This window comes from Diadema setosum, chromosome 6, assembly GCF_964275005.1.
Source record: "Diadema setosum chromosome 6, eeDiaSeto1, whole genome shotgun sequence".
In the NCBI taxonomy this organism is placed as follows: domain Eukaryota; kingdom Metazoa; phylum Echinodermata; class Echinoidea; order Diadematoida; family Diadematidae; genus Diadema; species Diadema setosum.
Window position 1 is genome coordinate 4573784 of NC_092690.1, and position 16441 is coordinate 4590224.

Sequence of the window (16441 nt, forward strand, 5' to 3'; positions counted from 1 at the left end):
GCGAGGTGGCGCCGAGGTAGGGAAGATTTACAGTTGTGATGGGCTGTTCCTTGGCTGCTTGGTTGGGATGAGAAGGTGCTTGAGTGTTGATTTTGTGCTTGGGGTATTGGTTGATAGTGGTGAGTGTGTCTGTGATATGTTCGAGTTCTTGTCGAAGATGTTCTTTGTCGCTGATTTGATGAGCACGACGGACGAGAGCGTTCGGTACTGACTGACGGACTGCTGGATGATGGAAGGAGCGGTAGTGAAGATATCTGTCTGTGTGAGTGGGTTTGCGGTAGACCTGGTGAGAGAAAGTGCCAGCGTTGGTCTTTGTGACGAGAACATCGAGGAAGGGGAGAGAATGGTTGTGTTCCGTTTCCACTGTGAATGAGATGTTGGAATGTTGTTGGTTGAGGTGTGTGAGGAAGTCGTCCAGTTGATCTGCTTGGTGTGGCCAGATGGTGAAGATGTCGTCAACATACCGGAGCCAGAGTGAAGGTTTGTGCTGTGCCGTGTGGCTAGTGCGTGACTTTCGAAATGTTCCATGTAAATGTTGGCAATGATCGGTGAGAGGGGGGAGCCCATGGCTGCGCCTTGTTGCTGTTTGTAGTGTGTGTCCCTCCATCGGAAGGAGGTAGAATTGAGACATGTGATGAGGAGGTCGTGTATCTGTTGTGGTGTGAGTTGTGTTCTGGAAGAAAGAGAAGGGTCATCGGTGAGACGTTGTTTGATGATGTCACAGGCTTCGTTGACAGGAACGCTGGTGAAGAGTGATTCTACATCAAAGCTGACGAGGGTGTCTGTAGGGTTGATAGTAGTTTGAGAATGAATGTCAATGAAGTGTTTGGAATTGTTAATGTGGTGTTCTGTGTTGCCAACGAGTGGCTGTAGAATGTCTGACAGGTGTTTGGCTGTTTCGTAGCAAGGGGAACCTCGTGTAGAAATGATGGGGCGGAGAGGCACTGATGGCTTGTGAATTTTGGGTTGCCCGAAGAGGATGGGACATCTGCTGCAGGAGGCACGGAGTCTGAAATAAAGCTGTTGAGGAAGGGCATTTGATCGATGAAGTTCGAGGAGCTTGGCGTTGAGTTTCCTCTCGGTGGCAGGAGTCGGGTCACTCCTTTGTCTGTTTCTACACTACTTATCTTTTCTTTTCTTTCTATTCTGTTCTCTTCTTTCTTCTTTTCTTTTTATTTCTTCCTTCCATACAACCCAACGGTCCTTTTCAGGACCACTAGTTTTAATTTACACATTTCCTTACAGGTTATTTCTCTTGTCTTCTCTCCGCAGGTCTACACTTTAACCTTATTTTAATTTCTCATTTTTGCATTTCTCCCACAGGAACCTTTTCAGGATTTAACTGTCATCAATTTCCTCTCCATTTATTTTTCTTTTCCGCAGCAGCATTTAATTCTAGGATCTACACTAGCTCCCTCTAATTTACGTCTCGAATTTCAATTTGTTCTTTTCTTCTTCTTTTCATTGCCCCCCTCCCCCCCCCCCCTCTCTCTCTTCCTCTCTCTCTCTCCGTTCTCTCCACATATTCTCACCTCTCCTCTACTTACCCCTCCTTATTTCTGTTAATCGTCCTTTCTCCATTCATTCGCATTCCATAGCCACACTGTTCGCCGACTTCGTTCTCCTCTTGGTTTCACGAATCTTCAATGCTCTCCCCTATCTCCATGATTCTCCAACATTCAACTCCTTCCTCTTCCTCTTCCCTTCTATTTCATCTTTCCCCTTCTAACGATGTCCGAACATCTTACTTGATTCTCACACTATTCTTCCTTACCACTCTCTGTGTTCCTTTCTCTACTGTCTCCACTAGTGCAACTTCAACTTCCAGCCCATTACTGTCTCCCACTCCTCATTTTTTGCCCTCCTCACAACCCCCATATGTCGCTTCCCTCTTCGTTTCTCCTCTTTCTAAGCTCTTCTTCCAAACTACGATCCGGTTAAGGACTAAATACACATGGTGTCACCGCAAATCTTTCTTCCTAATTAACTTCACCATGCAAACCTTCAAACAACACATAACTTGGAGTTTGTTACTCATTCAAGGATTAGAAAGGACCCACCGTAGAGCGGGCCAAAGTGAAAACACGCTTGAGTACCCCGGCGCATCACCGGCTTTTCAAAAGACCGCTCAAAGCGCCGATGAACGGCCGCGCCGCAGGTTTCCCGCACAATGTAATCTGCCAAGGCGCCTTAGCGGAAATGAAAAAGCGTTTAATCTTCACCAAACAGTCACTGTGCTAGCCGTGCGATGAATGAGACAAAAAACAGGATGTAAACCATCGGAGCAACAACAATGAAGAGATTATCAGATTAGGCTGAAACTGAGCATGCTCTATCAACACATTCTGTCCATGATTAATGTCAATTTAATCATGATTAATGTCAATTTAATTGACGGATGTGATGAGTTTGCTGTCTTCCCAGGATGACAGCAAACTCATCACATCCGTCAATTAAATTGACATTAATCATCCGTCAATTAAATTGACATTCCCCCTTCACTGGACGACTTCCTCACACACTTCAACCAACAACATTCCAACATCTCATTCACAGTGGAAACGGAACACAACCATTCTCTCCCCTTCCTCGATGTTCTCGTCACAAAGACCAACGCTGGCACTTTCTCTCACCAGGTCTACCGCAAACCCACTCACACAGACAGATATCTTCACTACCGCTCCTCCCATCATCCAGCAGTCCGTCAGTCAGTACCGAACGCTCTCGTCCGTCGTGCTCATCAAATCAGCGACAAAGAACATCTTCGACAAGATTAATGTCGATTAATGTCAATTTAATTTCAATTTGTCCATGATTAATGTCAATTTAATGTGGTGTTCTGTGTTGCCAACGAGTGGCTGTAGAATGTCTGACAGGTGTTTGGCTGTTTCGTAGCAAGGGGAACCTCGTGTAGAAATGATGGGGCGGAGAGGCACTGATGGCTTGTGAATTTTGGGTTGCCCGAAGAGGATGGGACATCTGCTGGAGGAGGCACGGAGTCTGAAATAAAGCTGTTGAGGAAGGGCATTTGATCGATGAAGTTCGAGGAGCTTGGTGTTGAGTTTCCTCTCGGTGGCAGGAGTCGGGTCACTCCTTTGTCTGTTTCTACACTACTTATCTTTTCTTTTCTTTCTATTCTGTTCTCTTCTTTCTTCTTTTCTTTTTATTTCTTCCTTCCATACAACCCAACGGTCCTTTTCAGGACCACTAGTTTTAATTTACACATTTCCTTACAGGTTATTTCTCTTGTCTTCTCTCCGCAGGTTTACACTTTAACCTTATTTTAATTTCTCATTTTTGCATTTCTCCCACAGGAACCTTTTCAGGATTTAACTGTCATCAATTTCCTCTCCATTTATTTTTCTTTTCCGCAGCAGCATTTAATTCTAGGATCTACACTAGCTCCCTCTAATTTACGTCTCGAATTTCAATTTGTTCTTTTCTTCTTCTTTTCATTGCCCCCCTCCCCCCCCCTCTCTCTCTCTCTCTCTCTCTCTCTCCGTTCTCTCCACATATTCTCACCTCTCCTCTACTTACCCCTCCTTATTTCTGTTAATCGTCCTTTCTCCATTCATTCGCATTCCATAGCCACACTGTTCGCCGACTTCGTTCTCCTCTTGGTTTCACGAATCTTCAATGCTCTCCCCTATCTCCATGATTCTCCAACATTCAACTCCTTCCTCTTCCTCTTCCCTTCTATTTCATCTTTCCCCTTCTAACGATGTCCGAACATCTTACTTGATTCTCACACTATTCTTCCTTACCACTCTCTGTGTTCCTTTCTCTACTGTCTCCACTAGTGCAACTTCAACTTCCAGCCCATTACTGTCTCCCACTCCTCATTTTTTGCCCTCCTCACAACCCCCATATGTCGCTTCCCTCTTCGTTTCTCCTCTTTCTAAGCTCTTCTTCCAAACTACGATCCGGTTAAGGACTACATACACATGGTGTCACCGCAAATCTTTCTTCCTAATTAACTTCACCATGCAAACCTTCAAACAACACATAACTTGGAGTTTGTTACTCATTCAAGGATTAGAAAGGACCCACCGTAGAGCGGGCCAAAGTGAAAACACGCTTGAGTACCCCGGCGCATCACCGGCTTTTCAAAAGACCGCTCAAAGCGCCGATGAACGGCCGCGCCGCAGGTTTCCCGCACAATGTAATCTGCCAAGGCGCCTTAGCGGAAATGAAAAAGCGTTTAATCTTCACCAAACAGTCACTGTGCTAGCCGTGCGATGAATGAGACAAAAAAACAGGATGTAAACCATCGGAGCAACAACAATGAAGAGATTATCAGATTAGGCTGAAACTGAGCATGCTCTATCAACACATTCTGTCCATGATTAATGTCAATTTCAAAGCAGTAACAGTATCCCTTCAAAAGTTACAAGACTTGAAAGTGAAGAGTGTGTAAAGGGTTATCAAGAAATGGAAAGGGGCCTCTATCAAAGACATACCTGATCTCATTACTACAAACACTAAAACGTTGTAGAAAAATGGCTGAAAATGCACTTTTCCATTCCTTTTACGATCTCAAACTTAATATTACTGTAGAAGAAGGGAAGCTCTTTCAGAAAATATGAAAAGCCCAATATTGCCTAAGTTGACCCGTTTCACCATTTTGAATCCTCACGTAAACTTATGGGGTGCGACTTTTTGTTTGTTTTGTGATGCACGGTCACATTTGTAAGTACTACTGAGAATAGGCAGCATTTAAACTTAAACGTAACAAAATGAAATTGATTATCTGAATATAAGAACGACCCAAGTCCATGGAAGACCATTTAAACGTAAAAAAAAAAAAAAAAAAAAAAAAAAATATATATATATATATATATATATATATATATATATATATATATTGTCCAATAGTATTCTACTAAACTGTGATGGGAATGCAACATTGTATATACAAATTAGAACATGATATATTATCATGACAATTAACATTTACATTATTGTGGAGAGGCCATTAATTTTGTGTGATGGACTTGGGTCGTTCTCTGAATCATATGGACTTGGGTCGTTCTTTGAATCATATACATGTTATTCTGCTATAGAGATGAGAGAAGGATGAGAGGGCGCTATTATGAATGTAAGAATGACCCAAGTCCTTCATTATCACATTCATATAAGGTTTAAATCATTCATTTCAGGCACTTCCGGGGGTATTAGGTTTTATCATTTATACACAAGATGAGTCCATGCATAAGCTACAATTTCCCATGTCAAACTGAATTTGGCCAAAAATTGGACTTGGGTTGTTCTTATATTTAGGTATTCAATTGGATATTGCTTATTTCAATATTGTTTACAATGGATGGTCGTTATTTGCCAGAAGGTTTGTAGGTCATAATGAATGTTCAACACAGGAAAAACGACTGCCATGCAGTCAAGAGTACTACTACTACTTTGCTTGTTTATATGCAATGTTGTGTTGTATTGGGAGAAAAAAAAATTGTAAATACTTTCTTTTGAAAGTATCTTACGTAATGAAATGACTCTCCATTTCACTGGCATGGTATACATAGGTTATTTATGGAGATGCTTTTCTTCGAAGGTAATTTTTCATGTTTGGTCGTAGAAGTTGAGATATCACCCGATAATAAGATTTATCACTGGCGTAAAATGAATGATTTCTTAATTGCTTGTTGTCATAAGTACACGGTACAGTCCTGTTATTGTCATGGGCATTATTGCAAAGTTATTGACTTTTTTACTTTCATTGTGCAGTCCTTATCAGTGTTCTTTTTTTTTTTTTGGTTATAATTAGTGTACGGCATTAAATTGTAGTATATTTCACCGCGTACAGTCACTGTGAGTATACTAAATTACAAAGGCTGGATCAGTAAACAACTCGTGATATGAGGTTTGAGTTTTTGCTCAAGTGATCGAAATCGGGTTTGTTCAATCGAAACTTGGAAAAACGAGAATTCCATTTTCATCAGGATAAGTAACATCTCGAAAAATTCAACGCACACAATTTTCCGAGGTTCTTCAGGTTTCTTTTTTCCTCTATTTTTTTTTTTTTTTGTGTGTGTGTGTCATTTTGAGGCATTATTCCGTGGGGTATTAAGGAAGTCATTGTCATTGGTATTACCATTAATATTCTTACATCAGATGTACCTTAATCAAATTCCGCAACTTTCTGGGGTAATCGTATCGAAAGATATACGATTCAGTAGATACCACATATTTGAATAGGTAATAGATAATCAAAAAGTTTGTACTGATTAATTTCAAAACTATGTGTAGGAAGGAATAGCAAGATATAATTTTTAATTCATTGCGGAAACCGTTGATAAGGGGTACTGAGATCGATCAGCAGAGTGCCGGCTATAAGCGCATGTATAGCGAAATTACTTATTATGCATTAAAGTGAAAAACACCTCAGTCAGTATGTAAGTTGTATTAAGATTATGTACATTATTATACACAAACAAATATTTAGAGAGAGAGAGAGAGAGAATGAGAGAGTTACTTAGTATCTGTCAAAGTAACGATTGGCGTGACAATTATTACCTTTTATTTTGATTGTTTCGGTCCTTGTCAGTTTGAAACTTAGACCAGGCACTCTTTGAACCGAATGTTATAACATCAATTTTTAGTCATTGACGAGGGAATTCCTTACGAAGAAAAAATCTTGTTCATAAATATGATACCATTATTTGTCTTACACGTGCTTACAAACCCGTCCTAGGCATTATGTAGTGAACTCTCTTACATATTCACTCAATATCACTTTTTTTTTTTTTTTGCGCCAATTCAAATTAGGAAATTCTTCCGTCGAGATGTTTTCATTGCAACTGATTGACAAATTGCCCAACATTGACGCAAATAAGCAATACTGATCAATTCAGTGCTTATTTACGTCGATGTTGGGCAATTTGTCAATCAGTTGCAATTATTTGCCAATGTTGCACTGTTTTCTGACTTTGATGTAGATTCTGTATTGAATCAACAAACTAATACATTGTAATAGAAGCACTTAAATAAAGCTGCAGAAATAAACAGTTTTCCAATAATCTCAATGTGTACTGTGTACAGTGATTCAACTACATGTGTGTCAGATTCAATGTTGTGTTCTTTAGTTGTTCGTTTTTTTATTGCTTGTGCTTTTGTGCAGCATATATTTTGATTTTGATTTTATTTATTCACAAAATGCATACATACACACATTATTTACAAATATGCACATAGTTTGTACACGAAATATTATACATCGGTGGGGATCGTTATTAGGTATTAAAAGCTTGACTGGGACGTCTAATATGGATAATGTACGTATATCACGTACATAAATATCATTCAAAAATTGTATTAAGCACGTTCAATTGATTCATAGATAGGGAAATGAGAGAAGGAGAGAGAAAGAAAGAGAAAAGATAGAGAGGAAGAACTCTACATCATGGTGGTTAAAGGTATACAAGATTGACACTTCTGGTTACATAGAAAGACTCGCTGCTATTATGTATGTGATTTAGGTATGACAAAATAAACCTGTGGACATGGAGCGGGAGAGCAGGCAAGAACCATGCACATACTATTGCTTAAAAATTATTTGCAATAAAGGGTATTCTTTACCAGTCCTCTAAAAGTATGCTTTGATTGGCACCGTCCGTATTTCATGAGATACAGACTTCCAGATGGTCAGGACAGGCATGTATTGATCGGTGGGAAAGGGCATTATGGGGGGATTTTCTAGGTGCATGTTTGTCGAGGTTCTGGTTCACAGTTTCAAGGATTTCCCTTTTAAACCATACTCTGACACAACCTTTAATCAACATACAAGTCGGAAAATTCCTCCACGTACAGACAATAAAGACAGTAGCATCGCCCATTACTTCTCCACGGGTGAATGCTCGCCAGCCAGACTGAGCTGAAGAAGTGACTCGGACGAGTCACGAAACTGTTCTCTCCGTGATTTTTACAAGTCCAATCAAATAGGTTTAATTTGCACACTTTTACCATACTACCTGGATGAATCAAAATCTACATCGATATAAATTTGATAATAATTATGTACATGTCTTTCTTTCCCCTGCTACCACCCAATACAACTAAAGAAATCACTGTATGGCTCATTGTCACAAGAGGGCGATGTCGTGACTACTGGATTATTGCAAACATTAATAGGTTTGTTATAGATTATGTTCAGCTCGCTCAGCCTCAGATCGCGTCTTATTTCCTTGTTGAGTGTTTCATTCAACTACATGTGAACAAAGCGCTCCGCTTTATCCAGGGAGGGAATTTTTCTAACAACAAATAAGTCATCAAAGGTAAGTTATAGCTTTTTTATAACTCTATTAAGAAGATTCTGCCTGATATGTGTAATTGCCAGCACACTGTAACGTTTGATTCGAGTCCTTTTCCAACTCGGATTCACAGTCTGTTGGCCCATTCATTAACCGGTGACGCAGTATTGTTGGATCATATAATGCTGAATACTTTTATGATCTGTGTATACGTTTACTATTACAACATGGTGAAATAACAATAAGCAACGAAATTGCAGGTAAATCATGCATTTAGAAAATTCAGCGACTTCCATGTATTTTCATTAACATGAAATGTATTTCTTAGATTGTTTTCGTTTTTATAGAAAAATAAAAATGCAAAGGAAGTAGTGTGTCTAACCCATACGATCAACATGGATGGTAACATGCTACAATAAAATACAAATAAAATAAAAGGATTAACGTAGATGTTTGCAAGTATTTTTAAGCAAACAAACAAAAAAAAAAAGATTATTTGCGTCTGCCGATTCTACAAGATGATGAAAAGTAGTTCACTTTCGTACCATCTTATACTATTTTGATGCAATAATCACCACGATTACAATTTAAGTCAAATGTAGACTTGCGTCTCTCTCTCTCTCTCTCTCTTCACGAAACAAAGCCCTTTGTACCGCCAACAAGGAACATGATAACAACGTGCAACTCTACTGTAGTGACAATGCAAAAGTTATTACGACTTGAGCAGTCTCATTCTATTTTGTTACCTTTTTTCGCTTAGAAAACAGAATACAGCGATGGCGGTACATCATGTAATGTACGTTTCAGTTGCAACGATGATCCTGCACAGTGTTTATTTAGAAATGGAGAGAGTAAATTGTATATCTAAATAATAATATTTGATCGTAACCTTTAATCAGCTGCAGTCTGATGAAATTGCACGTGTTTTTCCGTATCGCAATGGCAAATGATGAAACAAAGATAGTATGTCCCTGTCAGCGTAGTGACTGTAATTTTTCCCCTTTTAAAGCAGGTAAGAAAAGGTTGGCTTTTCTTGATGACATAATTATGATCTGCATGTAACAGAAACAACTACCAAAGTTTTTCCGTTCTCCTAAAAAAGTCACTGTACGGCACATCTTCGCGAGAGGGCAGTGTCTTAACATTTGTCAAACCTATCTCCAAAATAGGTTCTTTGTTATTGATATGTGTACACCTCACTGAGCTTCACAGTCTGTTATAGTTTCCGCGTTGATTGTTTCATTTTATGTGGAGAGAGCGTGCCGGTGTATCCAAAGGGAGACTTATAACAATAAAGACACTATCAAAAGGTATGTTAGAATTTCTCATTTAGCCTACTTCGCTCAGAAGATTATCACTGTTGCCTCTGTTTCTAAGACTATAATAGCGTATTGAGAATTGTTTGCACAGTTCAATGTTTGATCCGTTGCTTCTTTCCAACATGGATTCATAGTCCGTGATCCATGAAATGGGCCGAACACAATGTATTAGGGTTTTATTGTTGAATCCTGATGTTGAATACTTTTATGGATTGTGCACAGTACAAGCGTTGAAGTCATAACAAGAATCAAAACAATGACAGGCACAATGATTGTATTGTAGGCCTATTCACGAACTTGCATGAAATTCAAACGTCTTCGATAGACGTCTCTCGTTCCTCAGCTGGAAATTGTAGTTGATGTTTTTTTTTTTTTTTTCTATAGGAAGAATACGGTTTAGCTTGTTTTTCAACTAACGGTCACTCTGTTAACGCGTATGACATAAAAGCAAAAAAAAAAATGAAGCAAAGCAAAACTAGAAGTTAAGTAAACGGAAAAAAAAAATAATTTCCGTATCTTTAACTGTATTGCACACACACAAAAAAAGAAACGAAAAATAGCCTACCCTCTAATGTTGTCTTATTACCATCTTTTGTTATCAATTTCCGTTAAAAAAGACAAAATATTAATTTTCTAGAAAGTTTATCCCGAAAGTTTCCATCATTAACAGCACAAGGAGAAAGATGTTTATACTCTCTAAAAAATACAGTAAAAATTTTCACTCTTGAAGGAGTGAATAACAAACAAGAGTAAGTTTCGAGGAAAATTGGAGTGAATCTTGACTTAAGTTGTTCCTCAGGGATCACTCTAAGATTTTAAAATGATCTCTGAGCTCACATCGAAATTATTGAAAATGAAAATTCTCACTCAAAATTTACTCCAATCTCACTCGAAACTCACTCTTTTCCGTTATTCACTCCTTCAAGAGAGAAAATTTCATTCTTCTTTTTTGAGAGGGTATGAACTGCATCCGTAGCTACATTCTGTAGTGAGAGGTACTAATATACGCAGGCTCATTCTTTATGTTTTTTCTTTCTCTCTCTCAGAACACAGCCATGAAGACGCATCACATAATTCGCTATGTCCCAGTTCCAACGGTGATTCTGCACAGCGTAAGTAGTACCATAGGCACCGGAAGTGTGGGGGGGGGGGGGGGGCAAAACGCATTTTTGCCCCCCCCCCCCCAAAAAAAAGCCCCCCCAAAAAAAAAAAAAAAAATAAATAAATAATAATAATAATAATAATAATAAATAAATAAATGAAATAAAATAAAATAATATAGGTTTTCCCGGCCAATTTCGCACTTTTGTCAGTCCATTTGATAAAAGGTTCATTCAATTTAGCGAAAATCCTCGTCACTGCACATTCTGTCATTCAAAATTGCAACTTGTTCGTTCAATTTAGCATTTCGATCAATGAAATTCGCACATGTGCCTTTCGAATTCGTAAAACGGGCATTCAAATTGGCACGTGCTCTTCAGTCATTCAAATTCGCCAGCACTGGCGGCAAATGGTATTTCAGTCATTCAATTTCGCGTATGGGCAGTCAAATTCCAAACATGTTCATTCAAATTGGCGTAATGTTATTTCTGTTTTGAAAAGGTGAGAACCGTGATTTATACGTATTTAAATGTGAATTTTTGTTTCATCCACACACTGTTAAGTATATAGTAAAGGTGTCTTTGATCGTTAATAACTCAAGTTTATTGTTCTGTAACGCCCCTCTTCTTTCATACATGTTATACATGCACCAGTAACATAGATTCACTTCACTTTCTTATGTCCAGTCATGGTAGCACAAGTTAGATACAGATGTATCTCTCAAGAAGACAGGGAAAGAATCATAGAAGCATTGAGGGTAATAACCTTGACAAATTGATCTCTAGAGCCAGGGAGGTGAGTGCTAGAGCTGATCCAAGAACGGCCGTAATAAGGCAAAACAACGTAACTCAGAATATCATGTTCTGAGAAAAACGACTTTGAAAATTCAATTGGTTCCCATTTTTCCGTCATAGGAGCAAAACACTTTTGAAGCAGAGAAGTTTCTTAGGCATTAATAAAGAATATCTCGGGAAAATTTCAGTAAAATAGGACTTCCCGTTTTAGAGTAATTGCCATGTTTAGAATAGATACAGCATTTTACCGAATCACAGCACTGTGCTGATGAGTAATTCTAGTTTGCCAAAAGAGCGTATCCTCACTTACGTTGTGCGAGAATCCTCACGCGGCAACATATCAATTAGGCAAAAGAACGTATCCTGACTTACGGCGCGTAAGCATTCTCCCGCGAAGCCACTTCAGTATGTCAAAAGAACGTATCTTGACTTACAAATATCTGCGCCTCAACCCTTTCATCAATGTAATTAGGCAGGATGACGTATCCCAACTCTATGGCAACAATCTCTATGATTTATTTACTTTGACAATTTTGTTAACTGGATGATAAAAGTCCCGTTATGTGTTTTTAAATATACATAAGGAATAGTAAAACACGTTAGCTTGCAAAATTATCGATACAATTGAACATTTTCATTTTTTTCTGAAAACTTACCGAGTATGTACTAAAATGTAATTAGTTGTTATCTACCAATTACCGTATATTTTTGTTTTACTTCATTTGCATACACAGTTTATAGTTTATTGAGATGTCCATTCTTTTTTATTATCTTTAAGTGTATGTTTTTTATCTCTTGATGTAAGATTTTTTTCATTGGGAGCATAATTATATGTGGTTTATCATTCATGTTGTTTTAACAAAAGCATGGATTTGGATTAATATTGACAACTAAAGTACGAGTTTGGGTAAAGTCTGAAAATGGATTTCATTACACTTCTTATGCCATGTGCTACAATTAAGATGAACTTGAAATATGTATAATTTTTAGTATGAAAATGCATGAGTGGCAACTATTATGACTGTATGGGAACTGGCCAAAAAAAAAAATAAAATAAAATGGGTATAAAAAAGAATTGTATAGACATCTGCACATACACTTCGTTTCAAAGACACACACACGCATGTGTTAATATTGAGACTCCTGTTTTAATTTCTATCTTTTCTTTGATTTATTTAATTATTTCCATTGAGATGAAAGGATTTGAACAGACATAATAATATTAAGTACTTTGTTTATCGTATAAGTTGTTGATGTTTGGTTGATTGCATGAATTGTATCCGTAAGGTTAAAATGCCTCAATTCTTTGAACAACAACAATAATAACAATGATTTATCAGGTAAGTATGAATCCAGGTTTTAATGTTTTTAGGTGTAACTTGACCCCCCCCCCCACACACACACACACACGCACACACACAACCAAGCAAGTACAAAACACACACACACACACATACACATCTCAGACTTGTCAGGGGTGCAAACATTCTCTCAGTTGAATAACTTTGAGGTAGACATGACAGAAACGTAGATGCAGAGACTGATTTACATTTTCTTAAAGGTTTATAGGGAAAAAATGTGTGTACATCTGTTTCTCAAAGACAACAGCATTACAGAAATCATTCGATTATTTGCAAGTCTTAAAAATATGAAATAGGTATCTACGCTTTCTTCTTACAATCTAAGATAGAGTTTGATATGCCATTATGCTTTTATCACATTGAAAGCAAATCAGCAGTAACTATAAACATTATCATGATGGTAAAAGAAATAGAAAAAAAAAATGTAATTTACTTCCCGAGTAAAGTAGCCTTTATTATTACGTACCACAGTTGAACAGAACCATGGGACCAAAATTTTCAATTTCAATAGAACAGAACATATTTTTTTTTTTTCTGGAGATTAGTTATACTTAGTTATACTATTACCATATCAGACCTTCGCATCAATTTTTACCTTGGAAGATCAGAACATCTACAAATTACAAATTATAAATAGCACACAATGTATTTTTAATCCTTACTGTTGTTGAAGATCAAGTGTAGTAAGAAGTAAATACTTGGGTAAAGAACAATTATCAGGCAGCTGAAACGAAGGGAGAATTTGCAACAGTATTCACTTTAAACACATTTCAATAAACGTCTTATCACAACAGCGATTTGCTGTGCTGCAATACATCTGCGTTGTCTGAGAGCTCCCGGAGAGATTAGGCTCAAAATAAATCAAAATTATGCAGGAAATAAAGGTTACTATTTCCCTGGTTTTCTGAAATATGTTGACAAGTTTCAATCAACATGATATTGATTTTGAGGGCAAGCATTTACAACAATATTTGATATGAACAAGTGATAGTCTTACCTAAAGTTGATAATCATCATTTCAAAGGGCAATAAGCCCTCATCATATTTTTTTCTTTAAAATAGAATCTTTAGTTTCATATCAATATAAAAAAAGAAATCTTTCTTGTGCCTTAATAACGTAAGAATAATCATTAACATTTCACAGTTGAGTTTTGCGAGTTCTTAATTTAACTGTGAAAGATTTACTTGATCCTATATAAACAATCCGAGTGTTATTATTTTTCTTTTAGAGTTGACTGATCTAGTGCACAATCCACTCCATCCTTCATGAGATTCTGACGGGCGTGCAGAGCTGTTCTGAAATTTGTATAGTTGCTCCTTTCTCTGCTTTCGAACTGCTCGGTAGACCACCGCAGGAAAATGAAAAAGAAACGCAAGAGAATAATTAACACAAAATAAAATGAGGCACTCTGTATTTTCCACAAAAGAAAGCTAGTGAATTTCAATTCTGCTTTAGTTATGTGATTAAATTCTTCATTAGACATGGTTGTTTGTAACAAATCCTCTCTCACAGACCCCCCCCCCCCTCCTAAAAAAAGCAAAGAATATGAGAATGAGTATTTATGAAGAGTTTGTTCGCAAAACCGATAAGTCCGTTTTTGAAGATTTTGAAGTACAGTCTCTCTCATAAAGTACAATATGATATCTTTTTAATTATATACTGGTCAGTCCATAAAATGGAACATTTTTGAAGTTGTGGTCAAAAGAAGCAAACAATTTCTTATTATTCTCTTTATTTTTCTTGACCCTTAATCGCAAATATCTCCATTTGGGAAATATGGACTTATCGTATTTTGCAAACAAACTCTTCAAATAATGAAATACACTCACAATATCTATTATTCAACATCATACAAATACCCCTTGAGGATGCACAAGGCTTTGTGTTTGTTTTGAGACAGAATATGGTTACCATTTCATCAGTTTTCATTTAATATCATTTTTTATCGCTAAGGAATGAACTGTGAAATGTGGTATTCTCAAATTATCAGAGAGTCATCATCATGGATTCTGCCTTCTTTTATTTTATTTTTTTTTTCCAAATGCCGGCATGTGTCGCTAGTGATAATGACAAAGGTGGGATTCATTTCTGCCCCCTTCTCCTAATACTTTTTTTTTTGTATGAATTAATAGGTGATTATTCAACGTGTACCTTTCATTGTACTTGATACACTGCATTCCTTTTCTGTGCTGGTCTTGGCTGGCGGTTGGTGTGGACACTGAAAAGAGAGACAAGCAAATATGTATATCAACACGGATGTTAATATCACCTAAAGTAGACGATTGGGTCTGAATATTTGAACTATACATATTATTTAAAACAACCTAACTTTAGAATAAATATTTGAATTCCATAAGCTTTTGCCCTCAACATTTTTATGGGGGAGGGGTGGAACGTATTTAATAGCATGTATAGGATCTACCATGGCAACAATGCATTATATCGTATCGAAATGAAAAAAAAAAATAATGTTTTAAAGAATATGTACAGCTGATTAAAATTGCACAAGGAATTAAAAAGAAAATAAATCAGGCCTCCATAGTTAGCAGGTAAAGAGTACCATTAAATATTACCTTATTTTTTAGGCTATTTTTAAGTGAGTAAATTCCTGTATGTATGAAAACACCACAATCACATTCTTCATCCTTTCAAGAACAAACAAGATCTAAGACTACTTATGTTTAACCAAAGATGTAGACCAAACATTACATTTTATCCCTACTTTTCTTGCCAAAGTAATGATGTTAATGTCATTATTAGAACATATCGTCTGCCATCAGTTCATGTAGCCACTAAAGACTAAATGGAATTCATCAGTATCAAGCTTTATTGTCATTAGCTTGTAGTCGAGTCTACTGTTTACTATAAAGCTGTTACTTTACAAAACTGAATTTGAGGTAGAAGACCTCAAGTCGAATGATGTCGATCATCATAACAGTATATTGGGGTCCACTTCCTTTGCGCATAGGTAAATTTCTTTTGAGAGTCACTACTTGATCTACTAGACCACTAGTAGTAGTACAAGTATCCTACATTTACATAGTCCTTTAATAGTAGAACCACAACCACACCAATGAGCCACGTTTTGCCAAGCCCACCGACAGGAAAGGCTGTCATACTCATAGATCTATTTTTGCTCCTTATTTTCGTAGCTTGCTGTGTTTTTGTTTATTTTTTTTTTACTCATCGTTTTCTTAAATCTTAGTGAAAACTATAATTGAAAGTACTGGACCCTACTAGCATAGCGTACTGTCGTCCACTCTGTACAGCCCAATCGCCGTACTTCGCACGGCGTCTGGTCGGGCTGGATCAAACTTACACCTGACAAAAACAAAATAAAACTTACCGGTGTTACCGCTGATTTTCTTTGTGGTAGCATTTACTGGTCAGGAGAATATCCATTCCATGACTGCAAAACAGAACAACTGGCATGACTTCATGGTTCACACTGCAGCAAAGCTTGCCTGCCAGTCAACCAGTACTCGGCTGCAGCACTGCTGCAGCTGTTGTCGCAAGCGGCCCGGCATCAGCGGCGGCACTACACTCACTGCCGCGGCTGAAATGGATCTGCAGCACGTAGCCGTAGGGCTTGCACATAGAGTTATGC

The 16441-nt window shown here is 37.6% G+C and overlaps 1 long non-coding RNA gene across 1 annotated transcript; it reads right to left on the minus strand.

Moving 5' to 3' along the window:
• Positions 1 to 14118: 14118 nt before the first annotated feature.
• LOC140229875 (uncharacterized) lies at positions 14119 to 16215 on the minus strand. Its single transcript, XR_011901329.1, has 3 exons — positions 16181 to 16215; positions 14986 to 15052; positions 14119 to 14167 (listed from the first exon to the last, which is right to left on the minus strand). It is a non-coding gene; the product is annotated as an uncharacterized lncRNA (long non-coding RNA).
• Positions 16216 to 16441: the final 226 nt, after the last annotated feature.